A 15,309-nucleotide genomic window follows, 5' to 3' on the forward strand; every position below is an offset into this window, starting at 1 on the left:
ACAGTCTTGTCATGTGTCTCTATAGGAACATTCTGGATGACATCACATTATAGAATTTCTATAGGTTGTTATTTGATATAATACTTACATATATACAGTGGATCTTCTAGCATGTCGGCTGTCACTGGTGCCACATATTCAGATGTTATAAATGTCTGTAAAATACATAATGGGTTTAATGCACATACATAAAATAACCCCATATCTATAATGAATAATAATATATTTACTTTCACACATTTCATTTTCTATCACAGAGCGAGTTCAATGCCCCTCTGCCACACAAATAACACCAGCAGTATAATGGCACATAATAGTTGGAGGACCCTGGTATAGATTTTGTATCAGGGACCAGGAGCTTATTGTTATTCTTCTATATAATCTTATCCTTAATGGAAAACTTCTAATTTGTCTTTTGTGGAGTCTTTTGGACTGGAGTAGAGAGAGTAGAAAATGGTAAATTGGATTTCTGGATTCAACAGACAAAATAATTATTAAAGGGGTTTTCTGACAGTTTCATAAACCTTAGTCTAAGCCGCATATGGCTAAAAATAACAAATTGTCCCTACTCATTTTTTAAATTCCCTGTGGCTCCTGCGCTGGTGGTTCTGTTGTCTTTAGTTGCTAGGCCACAGCGGTCATGTCCGTGTGGATGGCATGTCACGTGGCAGCTATTGTGTCACATCCAAGGCCGGCCTTAGGTTTATTGGTGACATGTGCAGTATCTGTGACGTCCTCCCCCTTATGATGCACCATGTAGTGTCCAAATAATTGAATCATACAGTGCCCAAATAACATCACCAAGTCAATAAACTAGGGATTGTATCTTTCTGGTTTTTTTATATCATAGGTTTGGGCCCTAAATGCCGGATCGGCAGTGTAAGTTGAGGGTGCCCAGGCCATCTATGGTGGTAGTGCCCTCTTCAGTATTGACCAGTAATACACACTATGTGATCATTTAGAGATGCAGTTAATAAAATACACTGACCTTGGACTCTCCTACTGAATACATCCGACTGAATGTAGAACGTTATGTGATGTGAGGTGGAGGGCTCTGCTTAATCTTTGATCTGCCCCCCTGGGACGTGTGGTTATCATTAACTCTTATGAGGAATTAATTCTAGGAGAAAGAAAGACAATGTATTAGGACAAATCTCAATCAATGGCAACATTTCTATCTAGAATAGAGTCCTGTCCCCAACCAGTGTAAAATTACCAAAGGGGTAAATAGGATGACCGGCTGGGGTCCAGGGATTTGGGGTGGCCCACAGCTCTGGGGCTCCATACGCCCCTGAAATTGGACAAACAATAACGGCGCAGGGAGGAAGCGAAATGTCTGACCCGGTTGGTCGTCTATTAGGTGAGTATATTTTTTTATTTTATAGGAGCAAAGGGGGCACTATTAATATGGGGGATAAAAGGACTGAGTCGGGGCTTAGAAAAGGGGGCTTCATTACTGTGGGGCCATACAAAAAGTGTCATTCTAACTGTGGAGGGTATTGGTGGATACTGCATATAGTAACTAATAAGAGACGCACCTCGTATAGATGAAATATTGCTTCAGAGAGTCCCCCTGGCAGCAGGCAGCCGATCTTAAGGTGTTCTGGAAAAAACAATAATTGTGTAGTTTTATTTCTCCAGACAGACGTGTGCTCAGTATAGACTACCCAACAATGAAGGAAATGTACACTAGGGCTCATGTACACAGCAACTTCATGTGGACGGACCTGTATGGTGGCGCACAGACTGCAGTACTGGTAATGTAGACACTCTGTGTGCGCTGTGTGCTCCCCCATAAGCCAAATGTGTATTAGGAAATTACATAAATAACAAGTCCCTTATATATTACTAATACCATAATATCTTCTTTATGGAGCATTTCTATAATAATAATAATATAAAGCTGCAGCAAAATTCCCAGCGTTTACTTTTGCTACATGTGGATGAGTTTTTGAGACTGTAACTATTCACCTGTAACACTTGTGAATTTTGCCGCGCAGCAAATCTGCAGCGTCTGAATTCAGCTTTATGGCGTAGAATATAGTACTCAAATACTGCAATCATGCAGTGCCCAAATAACACTGCCAGACAAGTACTGTCTGCCACACTGTAATGTAATCCATTATCAAGGAATTGTATCTGCATCCTGAGCAGTGTCCTTTACTTTTTTTACATGAAGAGTGGGATTGAGTGTTCAAGCAATGGGTGCCCCAGACATCAAGACCAGTGGCGCCCCATTCATTAGTCACAGGTGATGCACCCAGTGTAACCGCACAGGTCGCACACCCCTAAGACAGGCCTTGGATGAACAACATTGGGGAATTTGTTCCCACAGTCTTGTCATGTGTCTCTATAGGAACATTCTGGATGACATCAGATTATAGAATTTCTATAGGTTGTCATTTGCTATAATACTTACATATATACAGTGTATGTCCTAGCATGTCGGCTGTCACTGGTGCCACATATTCAGATGTCATAAATGTCTGTAAAATACATAATGGAATAAACATAAAATAACCCCATATCTAGAATGAATAATAATATATTTACATTCACACCTTTCATTTTCTATCACAGGACGAGTCAGACATTGAAAACATTTTGTAATGTTAGTGTAAACCCAGGGAACATAACTATAGGGGTGAAGAGGTTGCAGTCACACCCAGGCCCAGGTGTCCATGACTGAAATTAGGGGGGGTCACAATGTGGGCAAATTACAAATGCCAATGCCCAATGCCCCCATCTCCTAGAGGAATCCCGATTTTCGCTGCTAGAAACGCGATGTCAGTGAGAGAAGCACCCAGGCGGAAAGGCAGCTGCTGAGTTGCCCGGCCGCTTCTAAAACACAAGCAGTGGAAGGGAGCCAGCGCAGTGCCCCTTTCCACCTGCTGGAGGGATGCGCCCTATGTAATGGCACAGGTCGCACACCCCTAAGGCCGGCCCTGGCTACTGCTGAGCCTTATTAGGATAATATACGGTAGCTTTTTAAGACTATTTAATTAAATTAAATTAGACATCATATTGAAAACGACTGAGAAGTCACATTCCACATTACTGACAGCTGCAATTCTCAGACAATGGTAAGGGTATGTTCACACACTTAACTAAAAAACGTCTCTAAAATACAGAGCTCTTTTCAAGGGAAAACAGCCTCTGATTTTCAGCCATTTTTTAAACCACAAACATTTTTTGAGGCGTTTTTACCAACGTTCTTGGAGCTGTTTTTCTATTGAGACAATGAAAAACGGCTCCAAAAACGGCCGAAGGAGTGAAATGCACTTCTTTTTACAGGGTGTTTTTTATGCGCCGCTTTATCAAACGCCCACGTAAAATGCACCATCGAAAAAAAAAAACAGTTTTTCCCATTGAAATCAATGGGCAGATGTTTGGAGGCGTCCAGCCTCCGTATTTTCGGCTGTTTTTCGGGGTGTTTATGGCCAGGAAAACGGCTGAAAATAGGCTGTGTGAACATACTCTGTTGTACTGAGTTGTAACTTTAATGAGAAAATATGAAACATTGAAATCTGAATGTAAAATGTTCAGTTGTTACTTGCATTAATAGAAACATTTTACTGGAACTTGAACTGTTTGTCTAAAAAAAAAAAAAACAACCCCCGACAATCACCAGAAAAAAATTCTTCTACAATCATATAGTTGTGGTGAGGTGTTGGTATGGTTAGAAATTGCTGTAGTAATGTCCAGTGTGAATCTGGCCTTATATGAGAATTCTAGAGCGTATATATTTCATGTGTCCAGTAACATGTAGAATTAATGATAAAATGCTGCATCTTACCTGTCAATCACACAGTCAATCACAGTCCCGGTCCAGACGTCATTGGCAGAAATTGTAAACAATATGTAATCCAGCTGCACATAGAACCTAACGGCTAGTACTGTCTATGACATCATCAGTGACATCATAAGCGGCTGCAGTATCTGTTACATCATCTAATTATCTCCTACTGCCTGGATAGACTGTCTGTGCATACACTGGATATAGGCGTTACATGGGACTGCTGTTTATAAACATGGAAGAAAGATACATGTGTGGTTATAGGGGCTACGACTAAGAACATGTAATGTATGAAACGTGTAATCTGTTACTAGATGGATTTTATACTGTAATACAGATGTAGCCATCTTTAACTTGACTCTGATAACTTGTTGCAGAGTGATACTTTCTTGATCCCGCAGCACTCCGTGTTTCAAGTGTGCGTGAGTAGGCTTCCACGCCAATGTGTAAAAAATGGGAACTCAGCACTCCAAGGTATTATGCAATAAGTGATATTTGATTTCACATATAGCGAAAAGTAGTAATCCAAAAATAATGGCGCCATTACCCAACAGCGACCGAGGTCACAAGCGCCGCATATCCGTGTCTAAAGAAGGTTGAATGTATAGACCGAAACGTTAAAAACCTATTTTTGGATTACTACTTTTCGCTATATGTGAAATAAAATATCATTTGTTGCAGCGTGATATCACACAACAAAAGCCATTGAAAAAGTCAAGATAAGGGATTGTTTATTTATTGCGTTAAAAGTCAAGGTAAAGACGGCAACATCTGAACTAATAAAGGATACATTTTATTGAATTTCGTTTTAGGCTACATTCACACAACAGTAAAAAACGTCCGCTTTCAGAACAATGATGTTCTATGGGTATATTCACACGGCCTTTTTTTAACCACCCGTGAATATTGGCCGTCAAAAAATAGAACCTGTCCTATTTTTGGCCGCTTTCACGGCCAGACGGCCCCCATAGAAGTCAATGGATCAATTTTTAACGGCCGTCAATACATGTAACAGCCGTTAAAAACGGTTCTGTGATTTGGGGATTCAAGAGCCAAGGGAACTATTGGCTCCCTTGCTGGTAATCGGCGGCGCAATGACACATACTCACCGATGCAGCGCCGTCCTCTACAGATGTGGTCTCTAGTTTCATGGGTTCTGCGAAGGTGACGAGAATACGTCCTCGCGTCGCCTTCGCAGAACCAGTGAGACTAGAGATCACTCGTGACGTAGACGGTCATGCATCGGTGAGTATGTAGGGCATTCAGGCGGACAAAAATTACGGATATTGTTGCGCTCACTACTATGGTAGCATGGCGCTAGTACAGGGGACATTGTTGTCTACTGTAGCAAATTTTTCGGCACGGTCCAGAATTTACAGAGAGAGTCCCGGAAGATTACCACAGGGAGGGGGGGTGTGGTGCTTTCTCCGGAGAGGTGTCTGTGTCATCATCTACAGGGGGGCTGTGATCCATCATCTACAGGGGGTCTGTGTGCCATCATCTACAGGGGGTCTGTGTGCCATCATCTACAGGGGGTCTGTGTTTCATCATCTACAGGGGGTCTGTGTGGCATCATATACAGGGGGTCCGTGTGCCATCATCTACAGGGGGGCTGTGTGACATCATCTACAGGGGGTCTGTGTGCCATCATCTACAGGGGGTCTGTGTGCCATCATCTACAGGGGGTCTGTGTGCCATCATCTACAGGGGGGCTGTGTGCCATCATCTACAGGGGGGCTGTTTGCCATCATCTACAGGGGGGCTGTGTGACATCATCTACAGGGAGGCTGTGAGCCATCATCTACAGGGGGTCTGTGTGCCATCATCTACAGGGGGTCTGTGTGCCATCATCTACAGGGGGTCTGTGTTTCATCATCTACAGGGGGTCTGTGTGGCATCATATACAGGGGGTCCGTGTGCCATCATCTACAGGGGGGCTGTGTGGCATCATCTACAGGGGGGCTGTCAAACAATCATGACAATGACCTTTGTTTGGGTGTTTTCAGGGGGTTGGGACAAAAGAAGCCAGACAAATTAAATTCATCAGTTTTTTTAACGGCCATGAAAAACGGATGCAAAATGGATGTCAAACGGCCATTAAAAACGGACAGACGGACTGGAAGTGTATAAAAATTTGCAGACACAATGATGCAAAACGGCCATGAAAAACTGACAGTTGATCAGTTTTTAATGGCCATTTTTTTTCACTGTCGTGTGAATGTAGCCTAAGTTCTGGATCGTCTCCATTTTAATGGATAAAGTTACCGGACAATTATCCGCACACCGAGTGTTTATTGTACACATGGACGGCCTGGTGAGCAGATGAACTTCTTGTTTCTTTGTTTGGAGTCATGTACAGATATAGCAATCCTTAGGCCTCTTTCACACGACAGTGAAAAACGGCCATGTGAATGCCGTCCTTTTAACGGCTTTCACATGGCCGTTTTCAGAACAATGATATTCTATGGGTGCATTCACACGGCCGTTTTTTTAACGGCCCGTGAATAATGGCCGTCAAAAAATAGGACATGTCCTATTTTTGGCCGTTTTAACGGCCTGACGGCCCCCGTAGAAGTCAATGGATCCGTTTTTAACGGCTGTCAATACATGTAACAACCGTTAAAAACGGATCTGTTACATGGGGATTGGCAAGGGAACTACTAGTTCCCTTGCTGGCTATCGTTGGCATACTCACGTTTGCGGCGCTTCTTCAGGTGTGGTCACTCGTCTGTGGTCACTCGGGTTTGAAGGCGCCTCAATGACGTCATCGCCCCGTCGCGCTGCCTTGCCAGATCCCGTGCAGACGAGTGACCCCAAGTGAAGAAGAGGAGAGACGGCGCTGCTCTCGTGAGTATGTTGCATGATCTACAGGGAGGCTGGTATGGCACGATCTACAGGGAGGCTGGTGTGGCATCTACAGGGAGGCTGGTGTGGCATCTACAGGGAGGCTGGTGTGGCATCTAGAGGTAGGCTGGTGTGGCACGATCTACAGGGAGGCTGGTGTGGCACGATCTACAGGGAGGCTGGTGTGGCACGATCTACAGGGAGGCTGGTGTGGCACGATCTACAGGGAAGCGTGTGGCATCATCTACAGGGAGGCGTGTGGCATCATCTACAGGGAGGCGTGTGGCATCATCTACAGGGAGGCGTGTGGCATCTACAGGGGGCGTGTGGCATCATCTACAGGGAGGCGTGTGGCATCATTTACAGGGAGGCGTGTGGCATCATCTACAGGGAGGCGTGTGGCATCTACAGGGGGCGTGTGGCATCATCTACAGGGAGGCGTGTGGCATATACAGGGAGGCTGTAAATAGTGTCTAGGTGAACATGTGACCTTCCTTTGGTGGTTTTCAGGGGGTTGGGACAAAAAAAGCCTGACCAATGAAATTCATCAGTTTTTTTAACGGCCATGAAAAACTGATGCAAAATGGATGTCAAACGGCCATTAAAAACGGACAGACGGACTTGAAATGGATGAAAATTTAGAGACAAATTGATGCAAAATGGCCATGAAAAACTGACAGTTGATCAGTTTTAAATGGACATTTTTTTTCACTGTCGTGTGAATAAGGCCTTATCCTGACTCTGATAACTTGCTGCAGTGTGATAATTTATCACTTAAGTCACTGAAAACCATTGAAAAAGTGAAATTAAAGTTTCTTGACACTGTGTATTCAATGTATTTAACCCCTTCGAGCTCAGCAACGTAATATTCCGTCGCGCTGACCGCCCCGTTCGCGCTCAGCGACGGAATATTATGTCGCAGGGAAAATGCATCGCCATTTTCCACCGGCCCGTGCACGAGCTATGACAGCTGCTGTTTCCGACAGCAGGCTGTCACAGCTCAATACGCCGGGACCTATTGCGATGGTCCCGCCTCCACAATCGCCTCTATTGGTCAGTCAGTGAGTAACTGTCCAATAGTGGCGATCGGTCTCTTCACTTCCTCTCCCTGACATCACATCCTGCCGCACCCGCCCTGAGATGGAGATAGCGAGGCGTTCAGAGCGGTTGTGAGTAGAGGGAGAGAAGAAAAGGAGTGAAAAAAAGTGAAAAAAAGACAACTTTTTTCTGCTTCCCACCTCCCCAATCCACTACCCAGTCCTTTACCCTTCCTCCTTGTGTTCCCCCCACATTTTTGGTCAGTGATCTCCTATCACTGACCACTTCTTAGTCTTCAGGACCAATTTCTTGGTCCCTGGGGATTATTTTTTTCTTTACAAAACATATAAAATCAAAAAATATATAAAAAAAAAAAAAAAAGAAAAAAAAACCTGTTAATTTAGACAATTTATCTAGTTAGTTTAGTATTAGTGTTAGTTAGTGTCAGGGAACCGTCAAAAAGCATAGTTAGGTATAGCGTCAGGAATCCATCACCATAGTTAGATCTAGCGTTAGGGGTCCATCACAGTAGTTAGGTTTAGCGTCAGGGAAGCTCAGAATAATCTAGATAGGTTTAGTGTCAGGCACCCGTCACCATAGTTAGGTTTAGTGTTAGGGAAGCTCAGAATAATCTAGTTAGGTTTAGTGTCAGAGAATAGTCGCCATAGTTAGATTTAGTCTCAGGGAAGTTCAAATAAAATCTAGTTAGGTTTAGTGTTAGGAACCCTCGCTCTTGTTAGGTTTAGTCTCAGGGAAGCCCACTCGTTCTATAAAAACACCAATTTTTTGAGCTGGTTTAGGTAGCAGCCTATTGCTCCTAGTTAGGAAAGCAATCAAACATGTCCCAACGGACATTTAGTGCCGAAGAGGCATATTCATTTCTTGCCTCCGACACAGAGTCGAGTCGTCGGATGGTGAGACTCTGTTTTATTTATCCACCTCCTCATCCAGTGATGAAGAAGAGGAACCTCCTAGGAGATGCCCCTTGACCACCAGTGCAGTTGAAGCCCCCGAGCGAAATGACCCCGCCGCAGTTCAAGCCCCCATTTGGACCCCCACACCAGACATTTATGAGCCCAAAATCCCAGAGTTAAAATTTAATACGGCAGGGCTCAGTGAAATGGGCTTTTTCAAGTTCTTCTTCACTGATGACTTTAGAGATCTTATGGTCTCCCAGACAAATTTATATGTCCAACAGTATATTACTAAGAGCCCTACATCATTTTATGCCCAATCCTACAGGTGGACCCCTGTAGATGTAGCAGAGTTGGGAAAGTTCTGGGGACTTCACTTGAACATGGGGCTTCTGAAAAATCCATCCATTAGGACCTACTGGAGCATGGACATCTTATACCATACCCCCAATGTACCGTATGGCCATGTCCAGGATGCATTATGAGGCAATATTTTGCTTCTTAAATTATAAGGATAATGAGCAGTGCCCACCCCGAGATGACCCCAGTTTTGACCGTTTGTACAAACTGAGACCCCTATTAGACCATTTCAGTGCTCGGTTTGCCTAAGCATACACCCCCGAGAAGTGTATTTCTATTGATGAGTCCCTGGTACATTTTAAAGGGAGGCTTCAATTCCGCCAGTACCTGCCGAGTAAGAGGGCAAGGTATGGCGTAAAGATGTATAAGCTGTGCGAGAGTGCATCAGGGTATACCTACAAATTTAGGATGTATGAAGGGAAGGACAGCAGTATTCAGCCCCCAGAATGCCCCCCCCTTACTGGGATTTAATGCAAAAATTGTGTGGGATTTGGTGCACCCACTGCTGGACCAGGGTTACCACCTCTACTTGGATAATTTTTATACCAGCGTCCCACTCTTCAAGTGCCTCGCTTCCAGAAGTCCTGCGGCATGCGGCACTGCTAGAAAAAATCTGAGAGGCCTCCCTAAGACTCTGCTTGGGCAAACACTCAGAAGGGGTGAGAGCAGGGCACAATCTAGCAGCAACATATTGTGTGTCAAGTACAAGGACAAGAGAGATGTCCTTGTATTAACAACAATACATGGCCACACCAGTACCCATGTACCTGTACGAGGTACCAGTATAGAGACCCCCAAACCAGACTGCATCCTGGACTACAATAGGTACATGGGAGGGGTTGACTTGTCAGATCAAGTCCTGAAGCCCTACAGCGCCATGCGGAAATCGAGGGTGTGGTATAAGAAGCTGGCCGTGCACATCATACAGATGGCATTGTACAATGCGTATGTGCTACGTCGATGTGCAGGCCAGAGGGGAACTCTCCTGGAATTTCAAGAGGTGATTATCAAAAAAATAATCTTTAGGACCAAGAATAGGGAGCATCCAGTACTTCCGGAAGCGAGGCCACACGCATCGTACCAGGGCAACACTTTCCAGGAGAAGTTCCCCAAACTGGCAAGAAGGGAAAACGTCAAAAGAGGTGCAGAGTCTGCTCAAAGAGGGGGATAAGGAGGTAAACAATAAACGAATGTGACACGTGTCCCGAAAAACCAGGGCTCTGTATGAAAGATTGTTTTCGAATTTATCATACATCCCTTAATTTTTAATTTACCCTGATACACTCCGCACAGATTATGCCCCTCATCTTTCCCTTCTGAGCCCTTCCGTGTGCCCAGGCAGCTAATAACAGCCACATGTAGGGTATTGCCGTACCCGGGAGAACCCACATTACATCTTATGGTGTGTATATCTTCAGTGGCACATGCTGGGCACACTATATCGGGCACGGACATGCCATATATATATAGAAAATCGCAAATCTCACTCTGCCCCATCTGCTGCGCATTATCTTTTACACAGTACCTGTGGGGTCAAAAGGCTCACTACACCTCTAGATGAATGTCTTAAGGGGTGTAGTTTTTAAAATGGGGTCACTTCTCAGGGGTTTCAACTGTACTGGTACCTCAGGGGCTTCTGCATACATGACTTAGCACCAGAAAAACTCCAGTAGGCCAAATGGTGGTCCTTTCCTTCTGAGCCCTCCCATGGGCCCAAACGGCAGTTTATCACCACAAATGGGGTATTGCCGTACCAAGGACAAATTGGGCAACAAAATGGGGTATTTTGTTTCCTGTGAAAATAAGAAATTTTGATTAAAAATGACATCTTATTGTTCTACACACAGGTATCCATCCAGGCTACCAGGACTACTATTATGGGTAAGGCTATCTGAGTTATTAATGTTGGGAGTATTTTACTCTAGAAAACACCCTTTGGACACTTCTGTCCTTAACAAAACAGCTCACACTCAAACAACTAACGTTATATACGATAGCACACTGCCCTATTCATATGTCCTTAATATAAGGACTTTAAACACACCATACACTTGGTTTTCCTACTTACTTGTGTTCATATCATATAAAGTCTCTCCACTCATGTACCTTTTTAACATGTATGTTTTTATATGTATTTAATAAAATTTGTTATTCTTTTCATATATACTTGGCTCTATACTCTGTTTCTTGTGTGTGTATAGGGTTTAAGTAGAGTATAACAGAGAGAGTTCCCAGCATTATCATTCCCTTACCCCCCTACAACATTACGAATTATATTCACTTGGGACTGGTGTTGTTTTATTAAATTTCTTTTGATTCTCTTGATTTTTTTTGCTGTTTTTGACATTCCACTATGTTCTGCATAAAGCTTAGTGTCAGCTGTACTGTGACTTCTTTATCATAACGGAGCCATACCAGGCCCTTATACACCCTATATGCTTCCCCAATAGAATCCATAAAACATAAAAGGGCCGAGGGGTCTATTCGCAAATCACTCTAGCTAGAATCGCAAATGAAAACGTTCACCATATTAACCAATTGGTAAACATTTGCGGAATCAGGAGATAACGCCTTTTCTCCTCCTCCTTCTTTTATGCTCTAGCCCCTCTTCCCCTGATCCAGATAGAACTTCTCCAAGGGGAGGAGGGAGAACATCTCCACATACTCATCCTTCCCTATTTGTTTCCTGACCTCCTGCTTAAGATGGGCACCGATCCCTCGAAGCAGACATACACAGCCAAGTTATCCCTGTTTACCTAATTAGGTGTCTCAGTCTGGACTGAGACCGCAACCGCCTCATAACTCACCGGAAGAGGGTTAACACGGGAAAATGTGGAAAACCGCCCACCTACCCAGACTTTACAGGACCGCCCACGCGAAAACCTGTGATGGACCTGCACCCTTCACCAGGGAACCGCCCACCATGTTCAGCAGGCACACCACTGAGTCTTTCAGGCATCTGCACACGCCTCCTGCTGTGTTACCCCACAGCCCCTAGCGGCAGGGGGCAAACCTGACCTAAACAATAATGGCACCAAGCACCAATAGTGATGCTTTTGAAAAGTATCAAAAAACTTTATTAAATATAGAGGACAAATGAATAAAAAGTGTCACACAATAGATATAGCAACATCTCCAGAGTGAAATACACAGGGTGAACACATGCCCATAACAATACGGATACATCTTATTTATAAAGTGTATAGTGCTAAGCAATATATATGAAATAAGGATATATATACCATATATAATATAAATTGTCTTTACAATACTGCAGGATGGACAAGGACATGGACAAGAAGCTAAATACAAGTAGTGATGGTCCTAGGATAGGTGCAACACATGTTCAAAAGAGTACAGCATATGAAATAACATGCCTCAATATATACCCATCTATATGACACAACCGGGATGGCGCCAACCACGACGCACGTTTCGGCACAGCCTTCATCTGGGGGTGACATCATCTCCTAACAGGTATAATATAATAATATATATATTATATAATATATTATTATATTATATAATATAATATAAATTTCGGTATAATAATGATACAACAGTAAACTGGAGATGACCGTCCAACACTGCGAATTTAACCCCTTAATGACAATACGCCTTTTCACGGTGGTTATTAAAGGGGTTCTCTGGAAAAAACTTTATGGTCTCATGTTTACTTGATAAAGTGGTTCTGTTTCCACTAAACGCGTTGTACCTCAAGAGACCCTCTATCTCTCTTTTTTATGTATGTTTTATTATGATCTATTGTTTTAGACAATTAATTATATATATTTTTTTTCTCAAAAAAGTATTGCGCCTGGATGGTGTCTCTTTTTTACAGTGGATCCCACCTGGTTCCCACTGTTTTTATCTACCTGCTCTTACTGAAGATGTCCTCAAAACTGGCTTAATGAGATGGTAGATCGGAGAGTGACTGAGGCAGTGGAGGCAAAACAGGGCGGACCTGTTGCAGGCAGCGGCTAAGGCATCTTGGCCCCCATTGGGGGACCTCTCCAGAACTCCAGTGAAGGACCTGGGCGTGTAGACGAAGCCAAGGCAGACCCAGCAGAACCGGGTTGATGGCTTTAGGCAGGACGAGGAAGTTGATCTGTTGTGAGTGAAGGACTCCGATTTGTAACGTAAGTGGTTTCATGATTGCCACAATAGGATCGGGCAATGGTAGTCCATTTACAGCAGCAACAGCAAGGGATCTCTCTAGAAGAACTGTGGGTAGATGTAGTCGGTCTACTAAATCCTGCTGGATGAAATCTGCAGCTGCCCTGGAGTCAAAATAGGCAGAGGAGAAGTGTGATGTCTCTCCCGAGATGATGGTCACAGGAATAGATAATTTGGAAGAGGTTTTGATGTTTGGCATCATCCGACCTAGAGTTGCCTCTCTAGGAGCTGGAGTTTCCCGGCTTTTGTGGACATTGGCGCACGAAAGGGCCTTTAAGGCCGCAATACAAACACAGACCTGAAGAGCGTCAGCGCTGTTTCTCCTGCTCGGACAACTTGACTCTGTCTACCTGCATTGGTTCCTCAGGTAGAGCAACAAGAGGGGGCAGTAGTGGTCTCTGGAACGAGGGTGCTAATCTGTGAAAACGTCTCTCCACCGAACCTCCTCATCGCGTTCCTGGATCCTCATGTTGACCCGGGTAGCCAACAGGATATGGGCATCCAAGGTAGGTGGGAGGTCGCGGGCTGCCAGCTCGTCCATGGTGTGTGAGGACAGTCCATGCCATAGATCGCCACCAATGCTTCATTGTTCCATGCCAACTCTGCTGCCAGGGTACGGAAGGAGATGGCATACTCTCCTGCTGTGGACCCCCTTGCTTGAGGGTTAGCAGAGTGGCTGCTGCTAAGGATGTTCGACCCGGCTTCTTGAACATGTCACAAAAAGTCTGTAAGAACAGGGCTAAGTCCGAAAATTTGGGCCCCTGTCATTCCAGGATGGGGTTCGCCCATGCGAGGGACTTGCCAGCGAGGAGGGAAATAATGAACGCTACCTTGGCCTCATCAGAGGAGAAATGGTGAGCACGCAGTCATAGCGAGGAAAAAGATTCTATGTAACTGTGGATCCGGAAAACAGACAGTAGGAGTATTAGGCAGTGGAACGGCAGCAGGCTCTGGGGAAGGAACAGGGAGTTGATCCAGTCGGGCGATGATGGAGTTTACAGCCACGAGGAGTTGATCCTGACGTGCATATAGATACAATATATACTATTGGGGTCCACCCCTTAGTAATTGCTGACGTGCATATAGGTCACGCATATCCGTCTGTATGACGTGAACTGTGGTCTTAGGCTGGCCAGCGGGTTCCAAGGCCTGAGCGTACTGTCACAATCTAGGTAACATATGTAGCTGACTTTAGCTTGACTAATAACGCATTAAATACACAGTGGAAAGATCCCTTATCTTGACCTTTTCAATGACTTCTCAATGGTTATTTTTGTGTGATATCACGCAGCAACAAGTTATCAGAGTCAAGTTAAAGATGGCTACATCCGTATGTGGACCCACTAGGCCGTGGGCTCCGGCTCAGATAGGGCTAGGTGTGGCAGGTTGCGCCAGACGAAGCGGATGGCACCAGGAATGATAGATGACACACAGACGTGGCATATCCAGCCGGCGGTACCACACGACTCTGATAAAAGGCAGGCACAGTTAGGAAACAGCATGACTTGCCTAAGTAGAGTCGTGTGTTAATGAGCCTTCACTTATCCCTTCTTTTCCCTCCACCCCTACCTTTGAGAAAAGACACGCGACACCGAGGTTGGATGTGAAATGGCCACAGCAGCCGTTTATTAATTTTCAGTTTTGTAAAAATGCAATTTAAATCCGAAACATTCGAATAACTAATTAGGAATCCAACCAGAGAATTCCTCCTAATAATTCACATGACCCAACATGGGACATAATCATAAATAACAATTAACGTTAACATTAATCCGAGCAGGGGAAGTCCTTGAAGCCATTTTTAGATATTCCTTTTATACCTCGAGTTAGCCATCTGCAACACCACCAAGACATTACCTCCAGCCGTAAACCAGCTTGGAGGCACCGCTCACCTCTGCAGATGGCCCCAACCACCAGAAGACCACTTCAAAGGGATAACACCCTATGAAGTCTTCAACCATGTACCTTTTTTGGGGGACGCATACCCCCGATGCGACCCCCCCACCATTTCGTACTGACCGACCTCAAGGACTCCCCCCTCCAGCTGCTATGACACCTGGACCTGCTCCGAATGAAAATAAAACAACATGTTAGATAAGCACACAGTAAACGACGATCATATACGAACTCACATAAAGACCACAGGGGATAAAACAAACAAAAAGGGACGGGAGGGTGGGA

The 15,309-nt window shown here is 44.5% G+C and overlaps 1 long non-coding RNA gene across 1 annotated transcript; it reads right to left on the minus strand.

Annotated features, from left to right (window-relative positions):
• Nucleotides 1-994: 994 nt before the first annotated feature.
• Nucleotides 995-2,498, minus strand: LOC142740596 (uncharacterized). The gene is made up of 3 exons (XR_012880803.1): nucleotides 2,420-2,498; nucleotides 1,539-1,603; nucleotides 995-1,120 (listed from the first exon to the last, which is right to left on the minus strand). It is a non-coding gene; the product is annotated as an uncharacterized LOC142740596 (long non-coding RNA).
• Between the last annotated feature and the right edge of the window lie 12,811 nt (nucleotides 2,499-15,309).

This window comes from Rhinoderma darwinii, chromosome 2, assembly GCF_050947455.1.
Source record: "Rhinoderma darwinii isolate aRhiDar2 chromosome 2, aRhiDar2.hap1, whole genome shotgun sequence".
NCBI classification, from domain to species: Eukaryota; Metazoa; Chordata; class Amphibia; order Anura; family Rhinodermatidae; genus Rhinoderma; species Rhinoderma darwinii.